The sequence below is a fragment of the Chiloscyllium punctatum genome, chromosome 33 (assembly GCF_047496795.1).
Source record: "Chiloscyllium punctatum isolate Juve2018m chromosome 33, sChiPun1.3, whole genome shotgun sequence".
In the NCBI taxonomy this organism is placed as follows: Eukaryota; Metazoa; Chordata; class Chondrichthyes; order Orectolobiformes; family Hemiscylliidae; genus Chiloscyllium; species Chiloscyllium punctatum.
The window spans coordinates 12449276-12466214 of record NC_092771.1 but is presented as its reverse complement, the minus strand read 5'-3'; the positions used below and the strand labels follow the sequence as shown (position 1 = coordinate 12466214).

The window sequence follows — 16939 nt, the reverse complement described above, 5'->3', positions numbered from 1 at the left end:
CCATTTGGTTTTGACAATTGTGTCCTAATGCATTTGGGAAATAGTTTCTTATTGTTTTCATCTGTTCTCACTCCCCCAACCTTTAAAATTGATGCAGCATAGTTCCATGGTTCACTTAGACAACATATAATAGTGGATTGGTTTAATTAGGAAGAAGGTTAATTTCCTATCCTGTAAGGCATGCAGATTGATTAGTTTTAAGAGTTTATGCTCCTCATGCTTCTGCTGGTTGAGGGCAGGGGTCCACAGTGTACTCCCTCCCTTTATTGAAGGGTTCAGTGACACCTGAATACTTTTCAAAAAATAAAAATTCACAAGCTATAAAACTTTTCTAGTCTTGGTCAGTTGACGTTTTCCAAACTCTTTCAGCAAATGTGAAAATCTTTTGTGTTTTTGATGGTGGCCACCAAGTGTAATATTGACCAGAGACATTGGTTTATTCAAGAAATTTCTCACTTACACAAGTTCACAGGACCAAGTGTAATCTTATGCACATGTGCTCATAGGCTATCAGAAACTGAGTATTTGGTGCTAATTTAAAAGGAGTTCTCAGTACTAATTTTTCAGTTCCTCATTGTATATGTATTTTTAGCGACAACATGCAGCTGTATCTTCTATTACATGGATGTGGACTATGTAATTTATTTATGCTTCAAATATATTTCAATAGCTGCTCAGTTTATGAATCATACTCAGTGTAGCATGCAGCCTAATTTTATTTGTAAATCAAGTATTAATAGCTTTAACATGAAGCATTTCAAATCCAAATCAGATTTTAACCAACAGATTGAGAAGCTATATTAACAAGGCTGTTCATTTGGTTTGTAATCCTACAATTTCTTAATACTAAAGAAATACTAAAAGACCCTGTCATTCTTGTGTTTGCTATTGACTTGAAAATGAGCCATTGGGATTGTTTGTTTACAATTAAATAGCTTTTCTCAGTAAATGAAATCACTTTACCCATGTAGTTATCTCGATTGAAGAGGAAGTGTACATATGAAGAGAACTTTAAATGGCAGTTTGTGTGAATTCATGGAGATTTAAACCTTAATTTTTAATTTCAATCTGCTTCTTTGTTAACAGTTTTCGACGTTGCTACGAATAAGGCATAAATCATGAAATTAATTCTCCTAGACGGTTTTATTTTATCGTTATGCTTGGGTACTGTAACTGAAAGCTGATCATTTGTCACTTATGAAATAGTCAAGCAGACTCAAGGTACTAAGTGTCTTATTTCTGGTTTTTTTGTGTTCTTAATAGAGAAAATTAGTAAAATAAGCTTTTATATAAAAAATTATTCATGCTATTTGTGAATTTCAAACAGATTATTGACCATCTTTATTTTTTAAACTGTAGTTTGCTGGACTATTTCATAATGCAGTTAAGAACCAGCAAAATTGCTCTCTGTTTGGAGATACTCAAACCAGATTAGGTGAGAATGGCAGATCTCATTCCCTAAAGGATATTCGTGAACTAGCTAGATTTTTATGACAAGTTAGGAAATAGATGGTCACTGTTCCTTGTACCGATGTTTTTTTGTTTCAAGTTTTATTTATTAGCTGTGTTTGAATCTTGTGTTCTGTGGTGGGATTTGTACTCATGCCTGTTATTTTGTTCGCCCTTGGGCCTGTGTTTTACCGATTCAGTAACAATAGCATATTCAACCTATGATTTAATGAGGGGGACTGTGAGACTTGCAGTTATGCAAAGGAGAGGGAAGAGTAGCTGATGTGTAGGTATGTGTAGAATGAAATTGTAAAATTGCATGTCTTTGAATTCATTTACATTATTGCATTATGGAGCAATCCATTTTCTCACCTATCCATCATCACACCTATCCATGAGTCTAAAGCAACGTAGTTCCTTGAATGGGACTTGAGGCTTAAACATTGTAAAAGCATGTTTTAGATATTGCATGTTTTTAAATAATTAATCCATTGATTAACTTTTCATGATGTACAGAATTAAAGGAATAAAATTGATCTCTCTTTTCCCTAACCCCCACCATAGCTGGTGAAGATTTATTAGATCTGCTCTGCACCTTTTCAAATGGGTCCAAAATTAGTCTACAGAATTGGATACTGTACTGTGTGGAATAGTGATATACAAAATAGCCATCAATATTTGCTTGGGGGGAGGGGAAAACCCTGCTCTGTATGCCCCATGCCACTTAAGATACTCATGCAATTAGTTGGGTCATTGGTCACATCGATGAAAGTATTCCCTGCTTCAGTCTATATTCTGTAATGTGTAGTACTTGCAATTTGCTGTTATGGCCCCTTTGAGTAAGATGATTCATGTGCACACTTTAATTTACAGTTAGCTATGTAATATAATGTGAAAGTAGAATGTTGTCAGTGCTGTGGGGAGGGAAGAAAATGTTGTTTCACCATTACATTTTGCATTCAATTGCTGCTATACAACTATAAGTTAACGTGATTGGCTACCACTCAACACACTGCTGAATTGCTAGCATTTCTTGCCAAACTTTTATTTCAACAGTAAATGATTTTGAAGTTCGCTACTACACCTGCGTGATGCAAGTTTCAAATCAGCTTTAGGCAGATGGGAAAGCACAAGAAAGTTCTTGAATATAGACAAACCTATGTTGTCAGCTGATTGGTGGCATCTTGGTGATGGCAAGGTGTGCTCCAGAATCTGTCCTTTGCCTCGACATGGCTGAGATGGTTAGATTCTCTTGTTGGAGATTCTCATTGCCTGGCACTGTCTAGGGTGAATGTGACTTGCCATTTTATCAGCACAAGCTTGGTGTTATGCTGGTCTTGCTGCATAAGGACATGAACTGCATCAGTATGAGAGTATTGCCAAATAGTGCTAAACATTGTATAATCAGTTAACCGCCCTCATCTGATGATATGATGGAGTGAAGGTTGTTGATGAAGCAGCTGATGATTGGGCCGGGGCACCCAGAACTCCTGAGGAACTCCTGCAGAGATGTTCCTGCTGAGATGATGGACTACCAACCATCGTAAGTATCTTCCTTTGTGCTAGATATGACTCCAAACAGCAGAGTTTTCCTCCTGTTTCCTGTTTGATTCAATTTTTCTAGGGCTTCTTCATGGCATACTTGTCCAAGTGTCTTAATGTCAGAGGCAATCACTCTTGTCTCACTTCTGCAATTCAGCACTTTTGTCCATGTTTGGACCATGTAATGAGGTCATCAGCTGAGTGGCCCTGACAGAACCCAAACTCAACTTGTCAATGAGCAAGATATTGCTGAGCAAGTGCCACGTGATAGTACTGTTGAAGATGCCGTCTGTCCCTGTGACAATTTAGGGATTCCAGGATTGAGAGTTGACTGTGGTGCTTGGCTGCTTCAGATTTGTCCTGCTTTTATGAATGGGGACTTTTAATGGCAACTTTGGCTAACTGGAAGCAGAGACATATGGCTGAATGTTTGCTTTGCCATGATATGCTGCTTTGAAACTATCACATGCTTTATAGAATTCATATCTATAACTATGTAAGAGTTTGGGCAACATGCAAATCACATGTGAAGCTCAAGGTTTTTTATCGAAGTCACTCGTTTGAACATTTTTGTCTGCCATTTTCATGATAGAATTTGCTGAATTCAGATTAGAGATTTCCCAAATGATAAGGAATAATTTCCTCATTTTTCGAGTAATGAAGTTTCACCGATTTCAGTTGATTTTGAAATGGACAGAAATTTTAATATTTGATGTGATGGCTATTTTGTCAGCGTTATTGTTGGTGGATTTAATGAAGAAAATACTATTGTGCAGTCGTAATGACCTTGAATTACTTGGCAAAATATACATGGTTATTTTTATTTAGAAGTTAATGTTCAACCGACGTACAAGTGCATGGGCAATAATTGGCAGTAAAGCTGTAACTGAAGGAGTAATAATCCAAATTGTTGCAATGCACAATATGATTTGCAACACATGGCATGAGGAGTTTCTAATGAGAAAAATCAAGATGTAATCAGGAAACTGTCATGGTTGAAGCATAATGGATGTACAGCTAAATTGAGAAGTAATGGTTAGCTACCTTAGGTTTGACCTGAAATATCTGATAACATAAAATGGATGTCAAAATTGCATAGATATTCAAAAACTGAATGGAATAAAAATCATAAGATCATCAATTGAAGGTTGTCTTCAGTATTTTATTGTGCCCTGGATCTGTATCACTTAAAGCTTGTCTCATGCCAAGGTTTTATGACATAATGAAAACAACAAGTACTGTGAATCACAACAGGTCAGGTAACATCCATGGAGAGCGAGCAAGCTAATGTTTCGAATTTGATGACTCTTCATCAGAGCTGAAGCGAAGTGAAAGCTTCCTCCAATGTATCTGCAAGTACATACATGGGGTTAAGGCAAGTTTGCAGGGTCAAGTGTCACTACCAAGTCTGAGTCATAAGAGTATTTTTTTTTTCATAATTTTTAAAATCAATTATCATAGTAATCTGGGCAACAAATGTACCACTGGGTACGCCTTGGAGGGAATTATAGTTAATTCCTTTTCAGGCTGCTTAATAGAATACTCCAAGCCTTCTGTTTTGGATACTGCACTTCTGTTCATTTTAGTGGGGTGAAATGGCTGGGCCTTTATTGCCCATCCCTCGTTGTCCTGGAGAAAATGTTAATGATTAGCCTTCTTGTGCTGTTGAAGCCTTTGGGATGCATACAGCCACAGTGTTATTGGGAAGGGGATTTCAGGATTTTAATTCAATAACAGTGGAGGCAAAGTAATATAAGTTCATGCGTGTGTGGCTTGGGGGGGAAACTTGTGCACAGTGATGTTTCCATGTCTGTTGCCCATATCTTTTGAGAAAGCAATGTTTTAAAAGTTGATGTTTTACTTACAATGACAGGAGTAGTATGGCTTGTGTAGGGTGCAGACGCGATAGCAGTGAGGTCATAAGGAGTAATGAAAGCGGAGAAGGCCCAGGAGCAGGCAGATGGATGGCAGAGATGTTTCCACCAAATCAGCAAGTAGAAAATTGAGTGCCTGTAGGGTGGTAAGTGAATGGAATGCACTGCCAGAGGAAGTAGTGGAGGCATTTGGATGGGTATATGAATAGAAGAGGTTTGGAGGGATATGGGCTGGGTGCTGGCAGGTGGGACCAGATTGGGTTGGAGTATCTGGTCAGCATGGACAGGTTGGACCGAAGGGTCTGTTTCCATGCTGTACATCTCTATGACTCTTATTATAACTAGATAAATAATAGAGAGCCCATTAAGGACTGTAAAATTTGGGCACAGTCCTCAATGAGTACTTTGTATCGGTCTTCACAAGTTTAAAAAAAAGGATATAAGGATAGAGGATTTTGAAATATTAGGAAAAGTTAACAGCGAAAGAAGCTACTAATGGGTTTAGCAATGTTAATTTTGGATAAATGAGGAACAAGCTAAGGGCAAGGTTGCATTTGACACATTTGATTAGATTTCCTGAAGCTGGAATGTTAATGAGGATTACATAATGCATTTGATGTCGTCTGCGTGGACCTTGGCAAGGCTTTTGACAAAGTCCCTCATGGTAGACAAGTCAAGAAAGGAAGAAGCTTTGGGATCCAAGGCAAAGTAGCATGTTGGATCCAAAATTGGCTGAGGGGCAGGAAGCAGAAGGTGGTGTTAGGATGTTTCTGTGACTTGATGACTGTTTTTACTGGGGTTCTGCAGCATTTGAAGCTGATGTCCTTGCTATTTGTAATGTACATTAATGATGTGGGCTGAAATGTAGGGAATATGATCAAGACGTTTGCACTTGTCACGAAAATTGGTAGAGCACTGAATAGTGAGGCAGATTGCTTTCAACTGTAAGGGAGATAAATGGACTGATCAAGTGGGCAGAGCAGTTCCAAACAGAATTCATCCTGGAAAGGTATGAAGTAATGCAATTGGAGGGGGCCAATCAGGGAAGTGATTACACTATAAATGTTGGGATTCTGGAAAGAACTGAAGATCAGGGGAACCTTGATGTGCATATCCACAGATCCCTGAAGGTATTAGGGCAGGTCAATAAGATGATTATGGGTGCATTAACTGAGACATTGAATACATGAGCAGGGGGGTTAGGCTGGAACTGCATAAAATGCAACACAACTGCAGTAGTGAGTGTAGATCTGGTCGCCACATATCAGAAGGATGTGATTGCCATAAGGGAGGTGTAAAAGATGCTGCATGGGCCGGAGGGTCTGAGCTATGAGGAAAGATCGGATAAACTGCGATTGTTTTCCTTGGAGCAGCAAAAGCTGAGAGAGATGTTTAAGATTATGAGGTGTGTAGACAGAGTGGAGGGGACGTTTTTTTTCCTTTTAATAGAGAAAACATGGGTTTATGGTAAGAGGTTGAACACTAAAAAGCAACAGAACAGATTTGTTTCCACCAAAAGTGCAGTGGGAGCCTAGAACTCAATGTTTCAAAGAGTGGTTGAGTCAAACACAACTTGTAAGCAATATTTAGATATTCACTTGTTATAGTCTTCAAGGCTATGGATCAAGAAATAGAAAATGGGATTGGTGTAGTCAGAACTATGATGGACAAATGAACTCAGTGGCCATGTCCTGTGCTGTAAATGTCTGAGTCCAGACTTTAAACTCCTAATTGAAAGATGAAAAAATATTCGCAAGTGCTTTTGGTGTCATAGCTTAACAGATATTTAAAGCTGAGTTTTTGGCCCACAGAGCTGAATACATTGACATCCAATTATTCCCATTTTTCATAAACTGCTAGCAGCTGTGCATTTATTCCTCCCCCTGCAATTTATCATGATTTTGGCACACAGTTAGCTTTGATGAAATTACCTGCACTTTGATAAAATAATCTGCAAGATGAAATCCATGCACTAGTTTCTAGTCAAAGCTATTGGATCTCATTAATTAATACCTTGAGGTAAGCAGCATGCTTTGTTTACAAACCGATATCGAGTGCTTCAATGCTATTAACGTGAGAAACACGATTGTCAAAAGGCACAGTACAGTAGAGGACAGATTCTACATCCTCAGTAAATGCTGCAGAACAATTAATATTCTGAAAAACAAATCTCAACATCATCATCAATTGTTTTGTTTCATAGTAGGATGTCTTAAGATTTACAGTAATATTGTCTTATTTTGTTTGCTTCTGTCATTTTCAATACTGGATTTGTTAACAGGTGTAGATTAGACTGTAAGAATTCCTGTACACTTAAAAGTTTCTCATGTATTTTGTGACCCTAAGTTTCCACGGTTGAAAAGGGCCTTAGTGTTTTTAAGTGACTTACACATTTTCACTTTTTATGCTTATTATCAGTCTAAAAGCCTAAATAATTACTGACCCCATGATAAAGCAATTTCAATGGTCATTGACTTTGAACTTAAAAATAACAAGTATCTTTGTTTTAATGGTTTGTGTGCTTTAATCGATTTTTTGAACCGCCATAATTGCAGAGCGACAAATGTGGTTGATTTTCAACTTTGCACAGTTGCTTTGATAAGTTGAATCTTTGATAAGTTGAATCTTTGAATCCAATTTTAATTTTACGAGAACCATTACATTAAGAAACAGCATTTGATGAAAATGCTCTGCCTGGATTTTAGTTTAGCTTGCAGTGTGTTTTTACACACTCATTCTCACCCAAACTCCATTTTTGTTTTGGGATGTACTTCAGTTGTCCCTTTCCTCAAGCAATTAACTGAGATCACAATACAACAACGAAGGCTGAATCTTCTACTATGGTTTTGTACCAATACAAAACACTTAATGTGATTAGAAGCCGGGATGAAACTTTGTTTTCAGTTTGAACATCCTGTAATGACTCTGTAGTCACAGATTGCTGAATCGAGTCTGCAAAGTGTTTTAATGTGAAGGCACATTGTGGTTGGATCTTTCATTCTTCAGTGCATGATTATCTCTTTAAATGGCTGAGCACTGTAAATTATCTAAATTGCATCATGATATGTGCCTCGAGGAGCCAGTGTTTAAAAATATCTAAATTGAATTCCTGAGAATTTGAGTTTCTCTTTGTTTGATGGTGCTCACTACCTTCCCATACGGATGCAGTATCACCTTATCCAAACCCAATCAAATTGAACAAGGATTAGCATAAGCTATATGCTAGGTAAAATACTGCAGAGTCATAGAGATATCCAGCATAGAAACAGACCCTTCGGTCCAATTCGCCTGTGCCAACCAGAAAGAGGATGTGGTCGAGGCTGGTACAAATGCAACATTTAAGAGGCATTTGGATGGGTATATGAATAGGAAGGGTTTGGAGGGATATGGGCCGGGCGCTGGCAGGTGGGACTAGATTGGGTTGGGATATCTGGTTGGTATGGACGGGTTGGAGCGAAGGGTCTGTTTCCATGCTGTACATCTCTATGACTCTACGCTCAAAAGCCTTCCTATACCAATCCAAATGCCTTTTAAATGTTGTAATTGTACCAGCCGCCACCACTTCCTCTGGCAGCTCATTTCTATGCATGCACCACCCTCTGCTTAAAAAAAGTTAACCTTCAGGCCCATTTTAAATCTTCCCCTCTCACCTTAAACCTGTGCCCCCTAATTTTGGACTCTCCCACTCTCAGAAAAAGACCTTGGCTATTCACCCTATTACAGCCATCATGATTTTTAAAATCCCTCAGTCTTTGACACTCCAGGTTTTAAAAAAAAGCCCCAGACTCTTCAGCCCCTCCCTATTGCTCAAACCCCCGAGTCCTGTCAACATTCTTGTAAATTTTTTCTGCACCTTCAAGTTTAACAGCATCCTTCGTATAGAAGGTGACCAGAATTGTATGAAGTATTCTAAAAGTGGTCTCATCAATGTCCTGTAATGACATAGCAACTCCTTTATTCCATGTTCTGAACAATTAAGTCAAAAGTGCCAAATGCCTCTTTCACTACCCTGTCTACCTGTGACTCCACTTTCAAGGAACTATGCATCTTCTTCCCTTGGCTTCTCTACTTGGCAACACTCCCCAGGGTCCTATCATTAAGTGTACAAGACCTGCCTTGATTTGTCTTACCAAAATACAACACCTCATATTTAACTAAACTCCATCTACCACTCTGCCCATTTGCCTATTTAAGGCCTGCCTCCAATATGGCAGTGATATGTCTGACCATACCCTAAGACATTGAAAGCCTTCATCTACACTGCCTGTCAGTCACATCATGGAGGCAGAACCTGCTTCATTGACTCTTCACTCAGGATAGTATCTTACCTTGAGCGCTGATCTGCCTAAGCACTCTGTCATCTCATGACTGTGTATTCTGTCTCTAGCTACATGTAGCATGAGGAAAGCTGCTGAACTCATTTTTTCAAGTGTTCTCTCCTCATGGACAATATCATCCTCATCCTTAGAGGGTGATAGACCAGAATGTTGCTCCACTTGGCTGGCCAGGCCAGGAGAGCGGAGAGACCCCGGCCACACGTGCTATTCCTCTTTCTCAGCCACTTCACTCCCACCTTCCCTGAGCTGACCCCAGCTCTCAACTCCATGAAATTTCAACCTGATATTGAATTTTTTAAAAATTCAGTCATGGAACATGGGCATAGCTAGATCAGCCAACATTTATTGCCCATCCCTAGTTGCCCTTGAGAAGATGGTGATGAGCAGCCCTCTTGAATGTTGATTCACCCGCAATGCCCTTATGGAGGGAATTCCAGGATTTTGACCCAGAGGCACTGAAGGAGCAACAATATATGAATGGTGAGTGGCTTGGAGGGGAATTTGCAGTTGTTGGTGTTCCCATGTGTCTGGTGCCCTTGTCCTCCTCGATGGAAATGGTTGTGGGTTTGGAAGGTGTTGTCTGAGAATCTTTGAATTGCTGCAATGCATCTTGTGCATCGTACACACTGCTGCTACTTAGCGTCAGTGGTGAGGGGAGTGGATATTTGTGGATGTGGTGTCAATCAAGCAGGCTGCTTTGTCTTGGATGGGGTCAAACTTCTTGAGTGCTGTTAGAGCTGCACTCATCAAGGCAAGACTTGGGGAGTCAGGATGTGAGTTATTTGCTGCAGAATTTCTAGCCTCTGACCTGCTCTTATATCTACTGTACTTATGTGGTGATTCCAGTGCAGTTTCTTGATATGCATAACAAAGAAAGGCAAACATAGTTTGTTTGTACAGTGAAAATATGTAATGTTATACAAAACAGGTATTGAATGTTGGCATTTCTATTAAGTTTAAATATACCAATCATATAAAATTGAGATTCACTCCTACAGAATCTTGGTCTAATCTTATTGGCATTGTTTTTACTACCTCAGTGAATAACCACAATATGCATCAAGGAATCAACAGGGAAAGTTAGCAGGTAAGTTGTATGAACTTGGAACATTGGGAGGGTGATCCCACTGAAGTGCTTAAAGTGATGGAAACGCTTTGGTACACTGAAGAGAAACTTAGGCTGTCCACATCCCTTGAATGAATAAACTTTGTTGCCCATCCCCAACTTTTCTTCAGGTGAGTGCAGGGACACTCACAGTGATGTTAAGAAAGGAGTTCCAGAATTTTTGGCAAGTATTTTTCCAAGTCTCTTGGAGAGGAACTTTCAGGCAGTGGTGTTGCCATGCACCTGCTGCCCATATAGGTTGTAATAGTTGCTGATTTGGAAGATCCTGTCAAGAGTCTTGGTGAACTGTTGAACTATGTCTTGTGGATGCCTACACATAACTGCCTTTGTCCATTACTTGTAAAATTTTGAGTGGTGAATGGGGGACCAGTCAATCAAGTTGCTTTGTCCAGGAGGAGTTGAGCTGCTTGTTGTTTTAAATGTGCATGCATCCAGGCAAATGGAGAGTATTTTGTCACACTTCTGATCTGCCTCATAGAGGCAGACAGAAGGTGAGCTACTGGCTATAGAATTCCCACCTTCTCTCCTGCATTTGCAACCATAAAATTTTAAGTGGCTTCTCATTTGCAATTTTCAGCATGTGGATAGGCAATTCATCATTGATAATGATATTGAATGACAAAGGGGCATGGTTAAATTGTGCCTTATTAGAGGCATCATTGACAGGCACTGTTGGAGAGCAAACAGTACTTACCACTTGTCAGCTTGAGTATTGATGTTTTTCAGGTCTTGCTGCATATGGACTTAGCTTTGTTATGTAAAGAATAGCAAATGGTGCTGAACGTCATGCTCTATCTGTGCATATCCCCATTTCTGACTGGATGATGGGAAGGAAAGTCATCAGTGATGAAGCTGAAGATGATTTGGGTCACAGGCAATTTCTGAAGTGATATCCTGTGGCTGAGATAATTGACCTCCAACAACCACAATTATTTTCCCTTGTGTTAGATATACCAACCAGCAGTGACTGCTCCCCCAATTTCCAGTAATCGCAGTTTTGCTGGGGTCCTTGATGTCACACTCAGCCAAATGTTGCCTTGATGTCAAGGGCAGTCACTCTCTTTCTTCCACTTTAGGGTTGAACTCTTCTAGAACTCAAACTGAATTAAGAAAAAAGGTTTTAAGTAACTGCTGCTTGGTACCACAGCTAATGAGCGCTTCCATCATTCAGCTGAAGGTCAATCCACAGCAGCGACTTGTGGAAATGGAAGCCAATTCTGCAAATGTTCTTGGCGTACTAATTTCTGGTAGTGGACCCTCAGTACAGGTGTACCTTAAAGGCAACATTGCTGGACAGATACCTATGCTGTAGCCAATTTGGGAAGCTGTCCAGTTACGTTTTTTATGAACCAGACCAAATTCCCTCCGAATAAATCAACGAGAAAGCCTAGACCCATGTTTTTTCTTTTATTTAAAGGCAAGTGTAATGCACTGTGTTCCAGATGTGATTCGACTGGTCCATCACTAGGCTTTAAATAAAACATATTTTTCTTGCAACAAACTTAAAATACAAGCAAACAAAATGAAGGATTGGCATAACTATTGAAATACGTAATAAAACAATATATTATTTAAATACTAATCATCATCTGTTCCAAGAAAGCAGCATGTCATAGACATACTTTTGGCCAAGGCAAGTTCGGGAAAACAGATTTTCCTCGCATGCTATCATTCTTCCAGTCCAGGAGAAAGAAGCACTGAAAGAAACTGATAGGATGGTAAATGGCTGGTTTGGAATTATCCCTTTTGCAGAACATTGTGTTCATACCATTTAAAGTGGGTGGCACAGTGGTTAGCACTGCTGCTTCAGAGCCAGAGATCCGGGTTCAATCTCTGCCTCAGGCGACTTACTGTGTGGAGTTTGCACATCCTCCATGTCTGTGTGGGTTTCCTCCAGGTGCTCTGATTTCCTCCCACAATCCAAAAAAAAATGTGCAGGTTAGGTGAATTGGTCATGTTAAATTGCCCGTAGTGTTAGGGGAGGGGTAAATGTAGGGGAATGGGTCTAGGTGGGTTGGTGTGGACTTGTTGGGCTGAATGGCCTGTTTCCACACTGTAAGTAATCTAATCTAAAGAGAGATTTATTCTGTGCTTTTTTTCTTGTGGATCAGTGTTGCCACAGTGGTAGTGGAATATCTGCTTCAGAAGCAGTGGGTCAATAGCTTTGAGCTTCCTCAGTGACTTTTTTAAAAATTAGTGGGTGGAGTCAGGCTCACAGGCCCAGGGTTTTGGTTTTGCTTTCAGTTGGGTTTTGGAGTTAACTGTTGAAGGTAATAGATATAGTACCTGCTGCACAAAAAGCTTGAGTTCTGTCTCTCATGCTAGATTTTATTTTCAGCTCGGGTTATCTTCTTTGAAGCAGAGAGGCTGAGGGTGTGGGGCCTGATTGAGGCATACAAAGTTAGGAGTATCATGGCATGTACTGGTTGGATAGCGAATGGGTTGTCTCCCTTAGTTGAAGGGTCCATAATGAGGGGGCATATTTTAAGGTTTAGAGGGGATTTGAGGAAAACCTATTTCACCCAAAGGCTGTTGGCATTCTGTAATGCACAGCCATGTAGAGCTGGCAAACTTCAGATTTTAAAAAGTGCATGAATGAGCATTTGAATTGTCATAATGTTCAAGACTAAGCTAAATAACGGATTGGTATAGATAGGTTGGCATGGACTCAATGGACCTAAGGGCCTCTTCTGTGCTGTATGATTCTAGACTTTAAAGGAGCAGTGGAAATCTGGAATGTGACCTCTCAAACGTTGTGAATGTTGGGTCAATTTATATTTTCAGCGCTTGAGCAGATTGATACACATCCCATGAGATATACAAATAATACAAAGGCATATAAATAGAGATTAAGTACTCATCAATCATAATTTGATTGGTGGAGTAACTTTCGTTCCCGCATGACACCAGGTAAATGAATCAGATGTGTACAGTGTTAGAAATTCAAGTTTTGAATGTATGCTAGATTAGTAGAAATAAAAGTGGGCTTGTACTTTATCCTTGGATTATCCCAATAGTGAATTGCTTTAGAAAATGTAATCACTGTTGTGTAGGCTAAGATGACATTTATATTTTGGCTAGCAGTTAGTGCAAATTCCAGAATGGCTTTTTTTCTGTTGATGGCCTATCATGTACCTTACCAAAATTTGAGAGATTGCAACATCAGTTGTTTAGATGAACTGAAATAAATTAAGCCTCTCATAAGCACCTCTTCTTGCCCCTCATTTGTAGGGCACTCAATAAACCCTACCTCTTTGACAGGTGTATGGTTATCTGTCCTAATATTAAATGTAGGTTCTTGTCAAACTTTCTTTTATAATACTGCTATGACGCACCTTTAGACAATTTGCTATCTTAATAGAGACCGTATAAATGGTATTGTTTTGAAAAATAAAGTACCACTGAGCTACACTACGCTCTGTGATAGGCAGTTTTTACAGTGCATTTCATAGAGTCATATAGCATGGAAACATATCCTTCAGTCCAACCAGTCCATGCTGACCATAATCCCAAACTAAACTAGTCCCACCTGCCCGCGCTATGCTCGTATCCCTCCCAAAATTTCTTATTCATATACTTATGTAATAATTGTCTTTTAAATATTGTAAATATAATCCACATCTTCCACTTCCTTTGGAAGTTTATTCCATATATGAACCACTGTTTTAAAAAGTTGCCTCATGTCTTTTTTCAAAATGTTTCTCCTCTCACCTTAAAAATATGCCCTCAGCCTTGAAATCCCCCCCCCCCCCAAGGGAAAAACACCTGCTAATTTGTCTTATCCATACCCCTTGTTTAATAAATGTCTATAAGGTTCCCTCTCAATCTCATTAAGTTTAGAACTGTCCACAAGTAATATTCCATTTGATAACACAAATTCATTTCTGGTGGTAGCATTTTTCCTTAAAATATTTCATGCAGGGAAATGTAGGCACCAAATTGTTCGTATTTTCCAGCCTGTGTATTATGCCTATGTTTTGCCACTTGGGTAACATTGGTAAGACTGGATGATGAGAAATTGTTGTTGCACTGTTTTGGGTGCATTTTACTTGCCGTTAAATTCGCAGTCATGATGCACTGGATGAAATCTATGTGGTTTATGTTCTAATTTCTAACTTGTGCAATTGCTGCTGATTGATACATGCAATATCAAGTTGTCATTTCCCTGAATATTATCATTTTAACTTGAAGTTAATTACAAATTTTCAAATTTTTCAAGAATTAATTTTGAAGGAAGAACTGAAACCTGTTCATTTATTATGATTTGGATGAGGCAGACATTTAATTCAGACCCCACCCATGTTCACATTTCTTTCCTGTGCAGGCGTTGAAAGCAATCCATATCCCAGTTCAGTGACCAGCTAATCATCTTGAAGTGTTTTTATGTATCATCTGTAATTCATTTATATTGTTTTAGATCTCTGTTTTCATTTGACATAAGTAAAGATGTAGAAAATGATTGCTATTTAAAGTTACATTGCAAAATAGAATGCATGAAACATTTTTTGTACGTTCAGCTGCAGACAGAAAATGTTAATGACTTCAGCTAGACTGTCTTCATTGGCCAAATGGTTATCAGTTGTGGAGGGAGAACTGGATTGTTATTGGTTTAGGAATTTAACTGGAAGACAGAGTGCTTGATGGCTGCATCAGAATCTGCCCACTTATCTATGTGCAAAATCTGCATTGCACATAGTTTTTCCAGCACAGGCACCATGAACAATTGCACTGGACTGAGCATATTGAAAAGACTTAGCAACTGAAATAATGCATGCAAAATCCCAGAGACTTGCGGAGATTTTGTTGTTCTTGATCTTCCTTTGTGACAGCAGAAGTGTAGTACTCGCCTGTGCTCTGACAGACAACCAGCTACAAGGATTTGCAGGCAAGTATTGGTACTAAAACTCTCGACCAAATGTACTCCCTATCCCTTTTCCGCAGTATTTTGCCATTTAGTCTGACACGTTATAAAACTTACGAGGGATTCCCTGTATTTACTGTCAATTTTGTTTGCACAACCATGTGAGTACTGAAATTATTCTGAAGTGCTCAGGTCAGATGCGTCTGAAATGAGCTAGTAAGCGTCATGATCGTGTAAGTGGTGGTTTCTTTTAGTAATTTAACTTTACAGCACTGCTATTAGAACATATTGATCGTGGATGTCTTTTGTAGTTACCATTTTGTTGCTTTGGGATGAGAGGGGCAGCTAATTTCATCAAGCTTATTGGAAAATGAGATTGCAGTCTGGTTTTTTAATTAAGCTTTTTGGTGAATAAGAAATTAAAATGAACTACAGAGATATTCTGACTTGTGTTTAAGATCAGGAAGTTGTCTTTTTTTTGAGCAGCAATAATGAGTACAAAGCATTAGTCCTCCTATGTTTTGGTGCTGTGACTGCAGAGTACTGCTGTTTTGTTTGAAGGAGTCAGTGCATACCCTCGGTACTGCATCAGTCTGCAGAAAAGGCCAGCCCAACTGCCTATGGTAAAACTGTGCACTGGAGCGAGCTGTAATGCGATCAGCAGCTATCATTTGTGCACTGACGTATTGTTGGTGTTCTGCTAATTAGCTCTCTGCTGTGTGCTTCTTTACTTTGAAGGCTGGCGCTGTACATATTGAGAGGAATTTCTTGGTTGAGTCACCCATATTACCATCACTATAGATTGATTTAGCATCTTTGTCTCAAACCACTTTGTAAAAAGAAGATTTTATAAATATACTAATGCTATGCAGAAGTGTTCGCTGTTTCCCCTAAAAGGGAAAGTTACACATTTTAATAATTCTGCTCTATAAGCCGAAAATAATTGCTACTGTTTGGAACTTAGACTTTTTCATTTGGGGCATGACTTGCAAACCTGGCTGGATAGACCTTTGGGGGGGGAAAAGACAGGCCAGCCTAGAACAATTGGTTTATTTAGGCTAAGATACTGTGCTGACCACTGAGACTGTAAATCTTGGTATCTCTTTGGAAATATCGAATTGCTTCTGCTCTTTCTAGCTTAGTGACTCCACCCGTTAAGTTCCGTGGGAGGACATATAGCAGCAGCTGCTCATTATGCTTTTTATATTGGTGTGGATCCAAAATGTCTAGTTTTTAATGTACATCAGTGCACTTCAGGTTGGGTCCTTGAACAATACAGGGGAATTGAGGCTCTGTTAGAATGGGTATGCTGTGCTTGGCTGATTGAGAGCTTTGCTCAATTTTCTGTGCATTTAGCACACAGAGGTACCAGCTGAGCTTGCTACCCTGAGATTTGGAAATAAATACTCAAGGGCTTAAACTTGTAACTGGACAATTTATGTTGCAAATTGTTATCAAGACAGACTGGTGAACAGAACTATTTTACAAAATGGTAGAATTCTGTTTTGTTTTGTACTGAAAGTCAGTCCAGATCACAGTCAGCCATTGTGAGCAGTCACTAAATATGGCGAAGTGTCTTACCATATACAGTACAGCCTTGATTATCCAAACAAGATTTCAAGGTCCCAATGTTTGGGTAAACTGTAATACCGGAACGTTCGATAATCCGAACAAAATACTCCCTGCCCGTGTTGTTTGGATAATTGAGGTTTCCCTTTACAAAAATGAAAATTGTGAAAGGTTAAACAAT

At 39.2% G+C, this 16939-nt stretch overlaps 1 protein-coding gene across 3 annotated transcripts in view; it reads left to right on the top strand.

The window, feature by feature from the left end:
• Positions 1 to 16939, top strand: part of csk (C-terminal Src kinase) — a 143232-nt gene that overhangs the window by 71716 nt on the left and 54577 nt on the right. The window contains exon 1 of one of the 3 annotated variants that reach the window (XM_072553010.1): positions 15026 to 15213. The exons of the other annotated variants lie outside the window; for them this stretch is intronic. The gene's annotated coding sequence lies outside the window, so the exon portion shown is untranslated. Of the gene's footprint in view, positions 1 to 15025; positions 15214 to 16939 lie in introns of those variants that run through there. 3 annotated transcript variants of the gene reach the window in all.